The sequence below is a fragment of the Pongo pygmaeus genome, chromosome 3 (assembly GCF_028885625.2).
Source record: "Pongo pygmaeus isolate AG05252 chromosome 3, NHGRI_mPonPyg2-v2.0_pri, whole genome shotgun sequence".
In the NCBI taxonomy this organism is placed as follows: Eukaryota; Metazoa; Chordata; class Mammalia; order Primates; family Hominidae; genus Pongo; species Pongo pygmaeus.
The window spans coordinates 39,066,205-39,081,183 of NC_072376.2; the positions used below are offsets into that span (position 1 = coordinate 39,066,205).

General features: G+C 46.7%; 1 protein-coding gene across 1 annotated transcript in view; it reads left to right on the forward strand.

The window, feature by feature from the left end:
- Nucleotides 1–12,777, forward strand: part of LOC129035236 (zinc finger protein 195-like) — a 47,337-nt gene extending 34,560 nt beyond the window's left edge. Inside the window, exon 7 of the mRNA XM_063664477.1 lies at nt 10,696–12,777. The gene's annotated coding sequence lies outside the window, so the exon portion shown is untranslated. The remainder of the gene's footprint in view (nt 1–10,695) is intronic.
- The last annotated feature ends 2,202 nt before the right edge of the window (nt 12,778–14,979 follow it).

Below are 14,979 nucleotides of genomic sequence, written 5' to 3' on the forward strand. Positions count from 1 at the left end.
TGATTTGTGTATGTTGAACCAGCCTTGTATCCCAGGGATGAAGCCGACTTGATCGTGATGGATAAGCTTTTTGATGTGCTGCTGGATTTGGTTTGCCAGTATTTTATTGAGGATTTTCACATCAATGTTCATCAGAGATATTGGCCTGAAATTTTCTTTTTTTGTTGTGTCTTTGTCAGGTTTTGGTATCAGGATGATGCTGGCCTCATAAGATGAGTTAGGGAAGAGTCCCTGTTTATCTATTGTTTGGAATAGTTTCACAAGGAACGGTATCAGCTCCTCTTTGTACCTCTGGTAGAATTTGACTGTGAATCCATCTGGTCCTGGACTGTTTTTGGTTGGTAGGATACTTATTACTGCCTCAGTTTCAGAACTTGTTTTTGCAGTGGCTGGTACTGGTTTTTCCTTTCCATATTTAGTGCTTCCTTCAGGAGCTCTTGTAAGGCAGGCCTGCTGGTGACAAAACCTCTCAGCATTTGCTTGTCTGTAATGGATTTTATTTCTCCTTTGCTTATGAGGCTTAGTTTGGCTGGATGTTAAATTCTGGGTTGAAAATAACTTCCTTTAAGAATGTTGAATATTGGCCCCCACTCTCTTCTGGCTTGTAGGGTTTCTGCAGAGAGATCTGCTGTTAGTCTGATGGGCTTCCCTTTGTGGGTAGCCTGAACTTTCTGGCTGCCCTCATCATTTTTTCCTTCATTTCAACCTTGGTGAATCGATGATTATGTGTCTTGGGGTTGCTTTTCTCAAGGAGTATCTTTGTGGCATTCTCTGTATTTCCTGAATTTGAATGTTGGCCTGTTTTGCTAGGTTGGGGAAGTTCTCCTGGATGATATCCTGAAGAGTCTTTTCCAACTTGGTTCCATTCTCCCTGTCACTTTCAGGTACACCAATCAAACGTAGGTGTGGTCTTTTCACATAGTCCCATATTTCTTGGAGATTTTGTTCATTCCTTTTCATTCTTTTTTCTCTAATCTTGTCTTCACACTTTATTTCATTAAGTTGATCTTCAGTCTCTGATATCCTTTCTTCCACTTGATCAGTTCAGCTACTGATACTCATGTATGCTTCACGAAGTTCTCGTGCTGTGTTTTTCAGCTCCATCAGGTCATTTATGTTCTTCTCTAAACTGGTTATTCTAGTTAGCAATTCCTGTAACCTTTTTGCAAGGTTCTTAGCTTCCTTGCATTGGGTTAGAACATGCTCCTTTAGCTCAGAGGAGTTTGTTATTACCCGCCTTCTGAAGCCTACTTCTGTCAATTAGTCAAACTCATTCCCTGTCCAGTTTTATACCCTTGCTGGTGAGGACTTGTGATCCTTTGGAGGAGAAGAGGCGTTCTGGTTTTGGGAATTTTCAGCCTTTTTGCACTGGTTTTTCCTCATCTTCGTGAATTTATCTACCTTTGGTCTTTGATGTTGGTGACCTTCGATGGGGTTTCTGTGTGGACAACATCCTTTTTGTTGATGTTGATGCTATTCCTTTCTGTTTGTTAGTTTTCCTTCTAACAGTCAGGCCCCTCTGCTGTAGGTCTGCTGGAATTTGCTGGAAGTCCACTCCAGACCCTGTTTGCCTGGGTGTCACCAGCGGAGGCTGCAGAACAGCAAAGATTCCTGCCTGTTCCTTCCTCTGGAAGCTTCATCCCAGGGGGCACCCGCCAGATGACCCTTGGCTAATTTTTTTAAAGTTTTTGGAGAGATGGACTCTCCCTATATTGCCCAGGCTGGTCTTGAACTCCTGGCCTCAAGGGGTCCTTCTGCCTGAGCTTCTCAAATTGTTGGGATTACAGATATGAACCACTGGACCTGGCCAGGACTAAATTATTTCTGAAAAAAACTTCTGGCCGTGAAATTATATTTCAATTATTTAATTCAAAGCCACTAGTTATTTTAAGCAATTTAACTTAGCAGATTAACTGATTGCCATTTTAGATAAGGGATACATTAGTGGTTGTAAATGGTATAAATCCAACTCAAATTATTTCAGGCAAAACAGGATTATATAGGCTCTTAGAATTCAAGAAATGGTTAAGCAGTGAAACAGTGGGAAGGACAGAGATTCAGCTGAGCCTTGGGAACCCTGATATTCACACTAAGATAGTAAGGTTTAAAAGTAAGATTTGAAATTGGTTACTTAATTTGGATGTGAAAGCCAGCCTTGGCCAATGAATTACAGAAAGAAGAAGGGAGAGGAGCAAGAACTAAGCTTTGTTGAATGTCTACTATGTGTCAGGTTCTGTATTAAATTATTTCAAGAAATCTATCTATTTTAATCCTTACCAAAAAGTATAGAAACTGAAGTTTAGAGTGTTTTAAGAAACTTGCGTAAAGTCAAGTGGTAAGGCCGGATGCAGTGGCTCACGCCTGTAATCCCAGCACTTTGGGAGGCCGAGGCAGGTGGATCACTTGAGGCCAGGAGTTTGAGACCAGCCTGGCCAACATGATGAAACCCCATCTCTACTAAAAATACAAAATTTGGCTGGGCATGGTGGCTCACGCCTGTAATCCCAGCACTTTGGGAGGCCGAGGTGGGTGGATCATGAGGTCAGGAGATGGATACCATCCTGGCTGACATGGTGAAACCCCGTCTCTACTAAAAATACAAAAAAAAAAAAATTAGCCAGGCGTGGCGGCGGGCGCCTGTAGTCCCAGCTACTCTGGAGGCTGAGGCAGGAGAATGGCATGAACCGAGGAGGCAGAGCTTGCAGTGAGCTGAAATCACGCTACTGGACTCCAGCCTGGGCGACAGAGCGAGACTCCATCTCAAAATAAATAAATAAATAAATAAAATAAAATAAATTAAAAATACAAAATTTACCCGAGCATGGTGGCCCGCTCCTGTAATCCCACCTACTCAGGAGTCTGAGGCAGGAGAATTGCTTGAACCTGGGAGGTGGAGGTAGCAGTGAGCGGAGATCGTGCCACTGCACTCCAGCATGGGCAACAGAGCGAGACTGTCTGGAAAAAATAAATAAATACACAAAAAAATAAGTAAACTCAAAGTAGAACCAAAGAAGTGGCAGTGACCAATAATTTTACCTGGTTTGGTTTAATGATGCTCAGCTAATAATATGCTTGCAAATATTTATTTTTCTTTTCTTTTCTTTTTTTTTTTTAAGACAGAGTTTGCTTTTATTGCCCAGGCTGGAGCACAATGTTGCGTTCTCGGCTCACTGCAACCTCTGCCTTCTGGGTTGACGCGATTCTCCTGCTTCAGCCTCCCGAGTAGCTGGGATTACAGGTGCCCACCACCATGTCCAGCTAATTTTTGTATCTTTACTAGAGACGGGATTTTGCCATGTTGGTCAGGCTGGTCTGGAACTCCTGACCTCAGGTCATCTGCCCACCTTGGCCTCCCAGAGTACTGGGAAAATAGACATGAGCCACCACGCCTGGCTGCAAACATTTCTTAATAGTGGTAGCAGCCAGATGTGGTAGCTCACACCTGTAATCCCAGCACTTTGGGAGGCTGAGGCGGGCGGATCACGAGGTCAGGAGAGCGAGACCATCCTAGCCAACATGGTGAAACCCCGTCTCTACTAAAAATACAAAAATTAGCTGGGCATCAGACCGGCGCGGTGGCTCACACCTGCAATCCCAGCACTTTGGGAGGCCGAGATGGGCGGATCACGAGGTCAGGAGATTGAGACCATCCTGGCTAACACAGTGAAATGCCATCTCTACTAAAAATACAAAAAAAAATTCGCCGGGCGTGGTGGCGGGTGCCTGTAGTCCCAGCTACTTGGGAGGCCAAGGCAGGAGAAGGGAGTGAACCTGGGAGGTGGAGCTTGCAGTGAGCCGAGATCACGCCATTGCACTCTAGCCTGGGCAACTGAGCGAGACTCCGTCTCAAAAAAAAAAAAAAAAAAAAAAATTAGCTGGGCATCAGGAGGTGGAGGTTGCAGTGAGCCAAGATCGTGCCACTGCACTCCAACCTGGGTGATGGATTGAGACTCCATCTCAAAAAAATAAATAAATAAATAAGCTGGGCGTGGTTGTGTGCATCTGTAGTCCTAGCTACTCGGGAGGCTGAGGCAGGAGAATCACTTGAACCCAGGAGGCAGAGGCTTCAGTGAGCCAGGATGGTGCCACTGCACTCCAGCTTGGAGGCAGAGCAAGACTGTCTAGAAGAAAAAAATGGTAGCTAACAGATTTATAGTGCTTACTGTATGACAGGAGCATATATAAGGTTAACTTCTTAATAATTTTTTTTTTTGAGACAGAGTCTCACACTGTCACCCAGGCTGGAGTGCAGTGGCATGATCTCGGCTCACTGCAACCTCTGCCTCCCAGGTCCAAGCAATCCTCCTGCCTCAGCCTCCTGAGTAGTTGGGACTACAGGCACACGCCACCATGCCTGGCTAATTTTTTGTATTTTTAGTAGAGACGGGGTTTTACCGTGTTGTCCAGGCTGGTCTCGAACTCCTGACCTCGTGATCCACCCGCCTCGGCCTCCCAAAGTGCTGGGATTACAGTCGTGAGCCACCGTGCCCGGCCAACTTTTTAATAATTTTTAATTTAATTTTTTTTTAGACAATGTCGCTCTGTCACCCAGGCTGGAGTATAGTGGTACAATCTCAGCTCACTGCCACCTCCGCTGCCCGGATTCAAGTGATCCTCTCTCCTCAGTCTCCCAAGTAGCTGGGATTACAGGCACAAACCACCATGCCCGGCTAATTTTTGTATTTTTAGTAGAGACAGGATTTCACCATGTTGCTCAGGCTAGTCTCGAACTCCTGAGCTCAAGTGATCTGCCCACCTCCACCTCCCAAAGTGCTGGGATTACAATTTTTAACTTTATAATAATTATAGATTCACAGGAGGTTACGAGGTTCCATGTGCCCTTCACCCAGTTTCCCCCAGTGGTTACCTCTCACATAAATACAGTACAATATCAAAACAAGGAATTTGACATTGTTGCAATGCATGTGCATAGTTCTATGTCATTTTATCACATATGTAGATTTGTGTAACCACCACTACAATCAAGTCACTGGTTCTGAGATTTTACCTTACCTCCCTTTACATCCCTTTACCCTCCCTCATTTATCATTTAATTGTCTTAAGTATTTCCTCTATGTACATCGAGAACCACATTAGAAAGGGTTATTATTTTTGCTTCAGCTGCCAAACATAACTTAGAAAATGCAAGAGAAGGAAAGTCTATTGTATTTACCTACAGTTTTCTTCTTTCCATGTTTTATCTTCCTTCCTGATGTTCCAAGATGTTCTCTTTTACTATTTCCTTTTTGTCTAGAGAACTTCTTTTTTTTTTTTTTTTTTTGAGACGGAGTTTTGCTCTTGTTGCCCAGGCTGGAGTGCGATGGGGCGATCATTGGCCATTCTTTCAGGGTAGGTCTACTAGTGACAAATTTTTAGTTTTCCTTTATCTGAGGATGTCTTAATTTGCCTTCATATCTAAGGATATTGTCTCTGGATATAAAATTCTAGATTGACAGTTATTTTCTCTTAGTAATTCAAAAGTGTTGTGCCATCTTCCTTCTGGCCTCTGGTTTCTGATGAGAAATTTGCTGTTATTCCAATTGTTTCTCCCCCTGGGAGGTAATGTTTCATTTCTCTCTGACTGCTTTCAAGATGTCTCTTTGTCTTCAGTTTTCAGAAGTTTAACCATGGCGTGCCTTGCATGGATTTCTTTGAGTTTATCCAGTTTTCAGTTCAGTCAGCTTTAATTTGTAGGTTTATGGTTTGTTTGCCAAATTTGGACATTTTCAGTTATTATTTCTTCAAATACTTGTTTAGCGCTGCTTTCTTCCTCTCTTTATGAGACTTTTATGAGATGAAGGTTAGATTTTTTTGTTACAGTTCCACAGGTCCCCAAGTTTCTGTTAATTAACAAAAACCCATTTTTTTCTCAGTTGTTTAGACTAGGTAATTTCAACTGCTCTGTCATCAAGTTCACTGATTCTTTCTTCTCTCCATTCTTTCTGTTGAGCCCACCCATTAAGATTTTTATTTGTTTTTTTGTTTTGTTTTGTTTTGTTTTGAGATGGAGTCTCCCTCTGTTGCCCAGGTTGGAGTGTGGTGACACGATTTCGGCTGCCTGCAAACTCTGCCTCCAAGATTCAAGCCATTCTCCTGCCTCAGCCTCCCAAGTAGCTGGGATTACAGGCACCGCCACCACACCTGGCTAATTTTTTTGGTAGAGACAGGGTTTCACCATTTTGGCCAGACTGGTCTCGAGCTCCTGGCCTCAAGTGATCCACCCGCCTCAGCCTCCCAAAGTGCTGTAATTACAGGCATGAGCCACTGCATCCGGCCTCATTTTTTTAGTTCTAAATTCCCACTTGGTTCTCTTTTATATACTCTATTTCTTTTCTAAGATTTCCTATTTCTTTGCTAAGACTTCCTATTTTTTCATTTGCATTAAGCATGCTCATAATTGCTTGTTGGAGTATTTTTATGACGGCTACTTTAAAATCCTTGTCAAATGATTTAACATCTGTGACATGTTGGTGTTGGCATCTATTAATTGTCTTTTTCTCATTCATTTTGAAATCTTCTTGGGTTTTGATGAGTGACTTTTTAATTGAGACCTGGGCATTTGGAGTAGATCTTATTTATTTAATGAAATCTCATGTTGGGATCAGCACTGCCTCTGACACAGGGTGGGTAAAGGTGAGTGGAAGAATGTCCCTTCTTCCACTCACAGTAACAACAGAGGAGAATCAGGTGAAAGTCCCGGTTCTCCTCTGTTGATACTATGGGTAGAAGAAGGGACATTTCATTACTGCTGAGTGGGGGTGGGAGTGCTGGCTCCCCACATGGTCTCCACTGAGACAGTAAGGATACGTGTGGCCTTGTTACCAGTGAGAGATGGGGAAAGGACCTAGTGGTCCTGACTTTCCACTAGGCTTCCTCTGACATCACTTACAAGGAAGAAGGGTGACTTGGGTGTGGATGGAAGTCCAGGCTCCCTATGTGGTCTCCACTGACACCATGGGGCATTCAATATTCTTTACCACCAGGCAGAGATGAAAGTCAATTTCCATTTGACTTTCTCTAACACTACCCTACAGGAGAGCTGGGCCGACACATCACAGCTTGGAAAGAATGGAAGTCTAGGCTCTCCAGTGGGCTTTTGCTGCTAATCATGTAGGTGGCCACAGTTTGGGTTTTTTGTTTTTCTTTTTGTTTGTTTTGTTTTGTTTTGTTTTGTTTCTGTTATGCTTTACTAGAGTAGAGCATCTATTATCTAAAGCAGTGGTGTCCAACCTTTTGGCTTTCCTGGGCCACATTGGAAGAAAAAGAATTGTCTTGGGCCACACATAAAATACAATAACACTAATGATAGCTGATGAGCTTAAAAAAAAAAAAAAAAAAAGAGGAGCCGGGCGCAGTGGCTCAGGCCTCTAATCCCAGCACTTTGGGAGGCTGAGGCAGGTGGATCACCTAAGGTTAGGAGTTCAAGATAAGCCTGGCCAACAAAGCGAAACCCCGTCTCTACTAAAAGTACAAAAATTAGCCAGGCCTGGTGGTGGGTGCCTGTAATCCCAGCTACTTGGGAGGCTGAGGAAGGAGAATCACTTGAACCAGGGAGGCAGAGGTTGCAGTAAGCCGAGATCGCACCACTGCACTCCAGCCTGGGCAACAAGAGAGAAACTCCGTCCCCCCCCCAAAAAAAAGAATTGCATAAAAATATCTTAGTATTTTTAAGAAAGTTTACAAATTTGTGTTGGGCCACATTCAAAGCTGTCCTGGCCTGCATGTCGCCTGTGGGCTGTGGGTTGGACAAGCTTGATCTAAAGGTTTTCTGTCTTGCTAGGCCACTCCTTTCCTGATCATTTGGCCCTTGGTTAGAGAGAGCAGACTTAGCCAGATGCAGTGGCTCATGCCTGTAATCCTAACACTTTGGGAGGCCGAGGTGGGTGCATCCCTTGAGCCCAGGAGTTCGAGACCAGCCGTAGGCAACATAGCAAAACCCAGTCTCTACAAAAAATACAAAAATTAGCTGAGCATGGTAGCATGCGCCTGTGGTCCCAGCTACTCGGGAGGCTGAGATAGGGAAGAGGAGTTCAAGGCTGAAGTGAGCTATGATTGTGCCACTGCACTCCAGCCTGCATGACAGAGTGAGACCCTGTCTCTAAAGAAAAAAAAGAGAGGGGAGGGCGGGGCTTGTGCAGGCTTTTCTTATGCCTTCTTTTTTGTCTGTGGCCATTGCTGTTTCTAGGTTGCTTGCTTTTTCAGTGTCTAGTGTGGGATATATGCAGTAAAAGAAAACCCAGGGAACTCAGTACCATGTTGTTCTTTGGGTATCAAGGTCTCTAGCTGGTCTGCTTTCTCTGCTAGACTTTTAAGTGTCTTCTTATATTTTGTTTTATACTCAATGTCCAAGGATCTTAGTTGCAACTAATAGAAGAAATAGGGAAAAGTGCATCTATTCAATTTCTTCCTAGAAGCAGAAGTCTATGTTAATTTTATTTATTTATTTATTTATTTATTTGTTTTTATTTTTATTTTTATTTTTTTGAGACGGAGTTTTTCTCTTGTCCTCCAGGCTGGAATGCAATGGCACGATCTTGGCTCACTGTAACCTCCGCCTTCTGGGTTCAAGCGATTCTCGTGCTTCAGCCTCTGAGCAGTTGGGATCACAAGCACCCACACCACACCCAGCTAATTTTTGTATTTTTAGTAGAGACAGGGTTTCACCATGTTGGCCAGGCTGGTCTCAAACTCCTGACCTCAGGTGATCCATCTGCCTCGGCCTCCCAAAGTGTGTGAGCCACTGCGTCCGGCCTATGTTAACTTTTAAAATCCTCCTAATAATCCTATGTAGTAATCACTATTAGACCCACTTCAGATAGGGGAACTCAAGTATAGAGAAGTTAACTTATTTGCCCAAGATCACACAGCTAGTAAATAGGGAGATAAGATTCAAACTGAGGCAATCTGGTGTCAGAGCCCATGATCATGACTACCACATGGGCTTTTGATAACCTTTCATTTATTTATCACTTTATACTCTCGAAGTACCATCACATTTAATTTCATTCATTATTAACCCTATCATATCAAATAGTTACTGAGCACTCATTATGAAGAACTCTGTACTAGGTATCAGGATACAACAATGAAAAGACTTGGTTCCTGATTATAAAATGCTTACCACCTAGTAAAGTGTACAGAAATATAAATAAATAACTGCAACAGAACATGATGAGTACTATAGTAGAGATATGTGGCAGATGTTGTGGCTACATGAAAGAGGATGTAACTTTGGAGAAGTCAGGCAAGTTTCACAGATTATTTTTATTTATTTATTTAGAGACAGGGTGTCACTCTGTTGCCCTGCCTGGAGTGCAATGGTGAGATCACAACTCTCTGCAGCCTTGAACTCCTAAGTTCAAGCTATCCTCCCACCTCAACCTTCTGAGAGGCTAGGACTACAACCGTGCACCCCCATGCCCGCTAATTTTTCTAAAAAAATTTTTGTAGAGACGCAATCTCACTATGTTGCCCAGGCTACAGATGACTAATTTGGATCTTGAAAGATGGATAGGCTTTCAGCAAGGGGATGAAAGGGAGAAAGAATTCCAGGCAGAGAGAACAGCATAAGCAATGGTACGGAAGCATGAAAATAGCATCTCTGGTAATGTCTGGTAAGCAGTAAATACAATGACATAGCCATTGTGCAAGGTGCATGTTGTAGGGTGGAAGATATGGTTGGCTTGCCCAAATTATCCTAACACTGCTTATTAAACAATTCATTATTTATCTACCAAATTTAAATTCCACATTTATCACATATTAAAACTTTATTAGTGGTGACTCTGTCTGTTCTGGCTATATTGTCTGGTTTGATTCTTTTATTTTTTTTCTTTTCTTTTTGGAAACGGAGTCTTGCTCTGTCGCCTAGGTTGGAGTACAGTGGTGCGATCTCAGCTCACTGCAACCTCTGCCTCCTGAGTTCAAGCAATTCTCCTGCCTCAGCCTCCTGAGTAGCTGGGACTACAGGCCCGTGCTACCACACCCGGCTAATTTTGTTTTGTATTTACTTTAGTAGAGATGGGGTTTCACCATGTTGGCCAGGCTGGTCTCGAACTCCTGACTTCGGGTGATCCCCCCGCCTCAGCCTCCCGAAGTGCTGGGATTACAGGCATGAGCCAGCACGCCCAGCCCTGGTTTGATTCTTAACAGCTTTAAAGTATACTTTCCTCTTCCCCTCCCCCTCCCTCTCCCCTTTCTTTGGTCTCCCTCTCCCCTTTCTTTGGTCTCCCTCTCCCCTTTCTTTGGTCTCCCTCTCCCCTTTCTTAGGTCTCCCTCTCCTCCTTTTTTCGGTCTCCCTCTGTTGCCAAAGCTGGACTGTACTGCCGTGATCTCGGCTCGCTGCAACCTCCCTGCCTCAGGCTCCTGTGATTCTCCTGCCTCGGCCTGCCCAGTGCCTGGGATTGCAGGCGCATGCCACCACGCCTGACTGGTTTTTGTATTTTTGGTGGAGACGGGGTTTCGCGGTGTTGACCGGGCTGGTCTCCAGCTTCTAGCCTGGAGTGATCTGCCCGCCTCGGCCTCCCGAGGTGCTGGGATTGCAGACGGAGTCTCGCTCACTCAATGCTCAGTGTTGCTCAGGCTGGAGTGCAGTGGCCTGATCTCGGCTCACTACAACCTCCACCTCCCAGCCTCCTGCCTTGGCCTCCTAAAGTGCTAAGATTACAGCCTCTGCCCCGCCGCCACCCCGTCTAGGAAGTGAGGAGCGTCTCTGCCTGGCCACCCATCGTCTGGGATGTGAGGAGCCCCTCTGCCCGGCTGCCCCGTCTGGGAAGTGAGGAGCGCCTCTGCCCGGCCGCCATCCCGTATAGGAAGTGAGGAACGTCTCTGCCCGGCCGGCCATCATCTGGGATGTGAGGAGCGCCTCTGCCCGGTCGCCCCGTCTGGGAGGTGAGGAGCACCTCTGCCTGGCCGCCACCCCGTCTGGGAGGAAGTGAGGAGCGGCTCTGCCCGGCTGCCCCGTCTGGGAAGTGAGGAGCGCCTCTACCTGGCCACCCCGTCTGGAAAGTGAGGAGCGCCTCTGCCTGGCTGCCCTGTCTGGGAAGTGAGGAGCGCCTCTGCCCGGCTGCCCAACATCTGGGAAGTGAGGAGCGCCTCTGCCCGGCCGCCCCGTCTGGGAGGTGAGGAGCGCCTCTGCCCAGCCGCCACCCCGTCTGGGAGGAAGTGAGGAGCGCCTCTACCCGGCCGCCACCCCGTCTGGGAGGAAGTGAGGAGCGGCTCTGCCCGGCTGCCCCGTCTGGGAAGTGAGGAGCGCCTCTACCTGGCCACCCCGTCTGGAAAGTGAGGAGCGCCTCTGCCTGGCTGCCCTGTCTGGGAAGTGAGGAGCGCCTCTGCCCGGCTGCCCAACATCTGGGAAGTGAGGAGCGCCTCTGCCCGGCCGCCCCGTCTGGGAGGTGAGGAGAGCCTCTGCCCGGCCGCCACCCCGTCTGGGAGGAAGTGAGGAGCACCTCTGCCTGGCCGCCACCCCGTCTGGGAGGAAGTGAGGAGCGCCTCTACCCGGCCACCCCGTCTGGAAAGTGAGGAGCGCCTCTGCCCGGCCGCCCAACATCTGGGAAGTGAGGAGCGCCTCTGCCCGGCCTCCCCGTCTGGGAGGTGAGGAGTGCCTCTGCCCGGCCGCCCCGTCTGGGAGGTGAGGAGCGTCTCTGCCCGGCCACCCCGTCTGGGAGGTGAGGAGCGCCCCTGCCCTGCCGCCCCGTCTGGGAGGTGAGGAGCGCCCCTGCCCGGCCGCCCCGTCTGGGAGGTGAGGAGCGCCTCTGCCCGGCCGCCCCGTCTGGGAGGTGAGGAGCGCCTCTGCCCGGCCGCCCCGTCTGGGAGGTGAGGAGCGCCTCTGCCCGGCCGCCCTGTCTGGGAGGTGAGGAGCGCCTCTGCCCGGCCGCCCTGTCTGGGAGCTGTACCCAACAGCTCCAAAGAGACAGCGACCATCGGGAGTGGGCCATGAGGACGATGGTGGTTTTGTTGAAAAGAAGGGGGGGAAGTGTGGGGAAAGGAAGGAGAGATCAGATTGTTGCTGTGTCTGTGTAGAAAGAGGTGGGCATAGGAGACTCCATTTTGTTCTGACTAGGAGAAATTCTTCTGCCTTGAGATGCTGTTGATCTATGGCCTTTCCCCCAGCCCCCTGCTCTCTGAAACATGTGCTGTGTCAACTCAGGGTTAAATGGATTAAGGGTGGTGCAAGATGTGCTTTGTTAAACAGGTGCTTGAAGGCAGCATGCTCTTTAAGAGTCATCACCACTCCCTAATCTCAAGTACCCAGGGACACAAACACTGCAGAAGGCCGCAGAGACCTCTGCCTAGGAAAACCAGAGACCTTTGTTCACGTGTTTATCTCCTGACCTTCTCTCCACTATTATCCTATGACCCTGCCATATCCCCCTCTCCGAGAAACACCCAAGAATCATCAATAAATACTTCATAAAAAAAAAATACAAAAAAAAAAATTAGCCGGGCGTGGTGGCGGGCGCCTGTAGTCCCAGCTACTCAGGAGGCTGAGGCAGGAGAATGGCGTGAACCTGGGAGGTGGAGCTTGCAGCAAACCGAGATGGCACCACTGCACTCCAGCCTGGGCGACAGAGCGAGACTCCGTCTCAAAAAAAAAACAAAAAAACGCATATTTATTGTTAGGGGCAGAGGTCAGTAATGAATTCTACTTTGCATTTACTATTGGGGACAGACTGCCATTATCAACCAACACTACTTTCTGTCTCTTTAATCTCAGCACATTTGTCAAAAATCCAGCATGTCTGAGTCTGTACCTCTGCTGGGTCTCATTTTGAATAAAGGAAGTCAGAAGTGAAAAAATGAAAAAAAAATAAATAAATAAAAAATAAAGTATACTTTGATATCTAATAGTGTGTTTCTTTTTTTTTTCTTTTTTTTTTGAGATAGGGTCTCACTTTATTGGCCAGGTTGATCTTCAACTCCTGGTGTCAAGCAATCCTCCTGCCTCACTGCCTCAGCCACCCAAAGTGCTGGGGTTACAGGAGTGAGCCATTGTGCCTAGCCCTTTTTTCCCTCTTTCTTTTTTTTTTTTTTTTTTTTTTTTTAGATGGAGTCTTGCTCTGTTGCCCAGGCTGGAGTGCTGTGGCGCAATCTCGTCTCACTGCAAGCTCTGTCTCCCGGGTTCATGCCATTCTCCTGCCTCAGCCTCCCGAGTAGCTGGGACTACAGGCGCCCGCCACCATGCCCGGCTAATTTTTTTGTATTTTTAGTAGAGGCGGGGTTTCACGTTAGCCGGGATGGTCTGGATCTCCTGACCTTGTGATCCACCTGCTTCAGCCTCCCAAAGTGCTGGGATTACAGGCATGAGCCACCCTGCCTGGCCCACCCATTTTTCTTTTTTAAAGACAGGATGTCTCTCTGTTGCAGGCTGGAGTGTGGTGGCACAATCATGTTCACTGCAATCTCAACCTCCTAGGCTCAAGCAATCCTCCCACCTCATCTTCCTGAATGGCTGGGACTATAGGAGCATGCCACCATGCCTGGCTAATTTTTTGTATTTTTTGTAGAGGCGGGATTTTGTTATATTGTCCAGACTGGTCTCAAACTCCTAGTCTCAAGTGATCCATGCACCTTAGCCTTTCGAAGTGCTGGGATTACAGGTGTGAACCACTGGGTATGAAATTTGTACATTATTTGAGAGACATGTGAAAATCCTTAAAAATTTGGGTCTTCTGATAGGGAAATGTGCCTTTTTATTTTTTCAAGTCTTCTCAGTAAAGTTTCATGGTTTTTTTTAATGTATGTACTGCAAAATGATAATGTTTATTGTGAGATAATTATTTAAGTATTATTTTTTAGAGACAAGATCTTGCTCTATTGCCCAGGCTGAGTGCAGTGGCACTATCATAGCTCATTGCAGCCTTGAACTCCTGGCCTCAAGCCATCCTCCTGCCTCAGCCTCCTCAGTAGCTAGGAATTCAGGTGTGTGCCGCCACACCTGACTGATTTTTTAATTTTTAAGTTTTGTGTGTGTGTAAGGATGGGGTCTTGCTGTGTTGCCCAGGCTGGTCTTGAATTCCTGGGCTCAAGCAATCCTCATGCCTTGGCCTCCCCAAAGTACTGGGATTACAGGTGTGAGCCACTGCACCCAGCTTTTAGTTTTATTTTGCGAAGACATAATTATTTTTTTTTTGTTTTGTTTTGTTTGGAGACGAAGTCTGACTCTGTTGCCCAGGCTGGAGTGCAGTGGCTCGATCTCGGCTCATTGCAAGCTCCGCCTCCCGGGTTCACGCCATTCTCCTGCCTCAGCCTCCGGAGTAGCTAGGACTACAGGCGCCCGCCACCAAGCCGGGCTAATTTTTTGTATTTTTAGTAGAGACGGGGTTTCACCGTGTTAGCCAGGATGGTTTCGATCTCCTGACCTCATGATCCGCCCACCTCAGCCTCCCAAAGTGCTAGGATTACAGACGAAGACATAATTCTTAAATTGATTTTTAATATTATCATACAGATACAGAGTCAATCCTATTTCGGAATGCCGAAATACAATTGCTACATTAGATACAAAACTGATCAGTGTTCTTTTTTTTTTTTTTTTTTTTTTTTTTTTGAGTTGGAGTCTCGCTCTGTCGCCCAGGCTGGAGTGCAATGGCGCAATCTCGGCTCATTGCGAGCTCCACCTCCCGGGTTCACGCCATTCTCCTGCCTCAGCTTCCCGAGTAGCTGGGACTACAGGCACCCGCCACCACGCCCAGCTAATTTTTTGTATTTTTAGTAGAGACGGGGTTTCACCGTGTTAGCCAGAATGGTCTGGATATCCTCGTGATCCGCCCGCCTGGCCTCCCGAAGTGCTGGGATCACAGGCATGAGCCACACCGCCCAGCCCTAAAACTGATCAGTGTTCTAAGGGGCAATAAAACACAACCTTTGTAAATGGTCATCCTCACTACCAACAGAAAGAAAAAAAAATATTGCATCCCTGTTCATTTCTATAAATTAAGCTCTACTATTAGAGGATTGGAAGGCATCTGGTCCCCAATC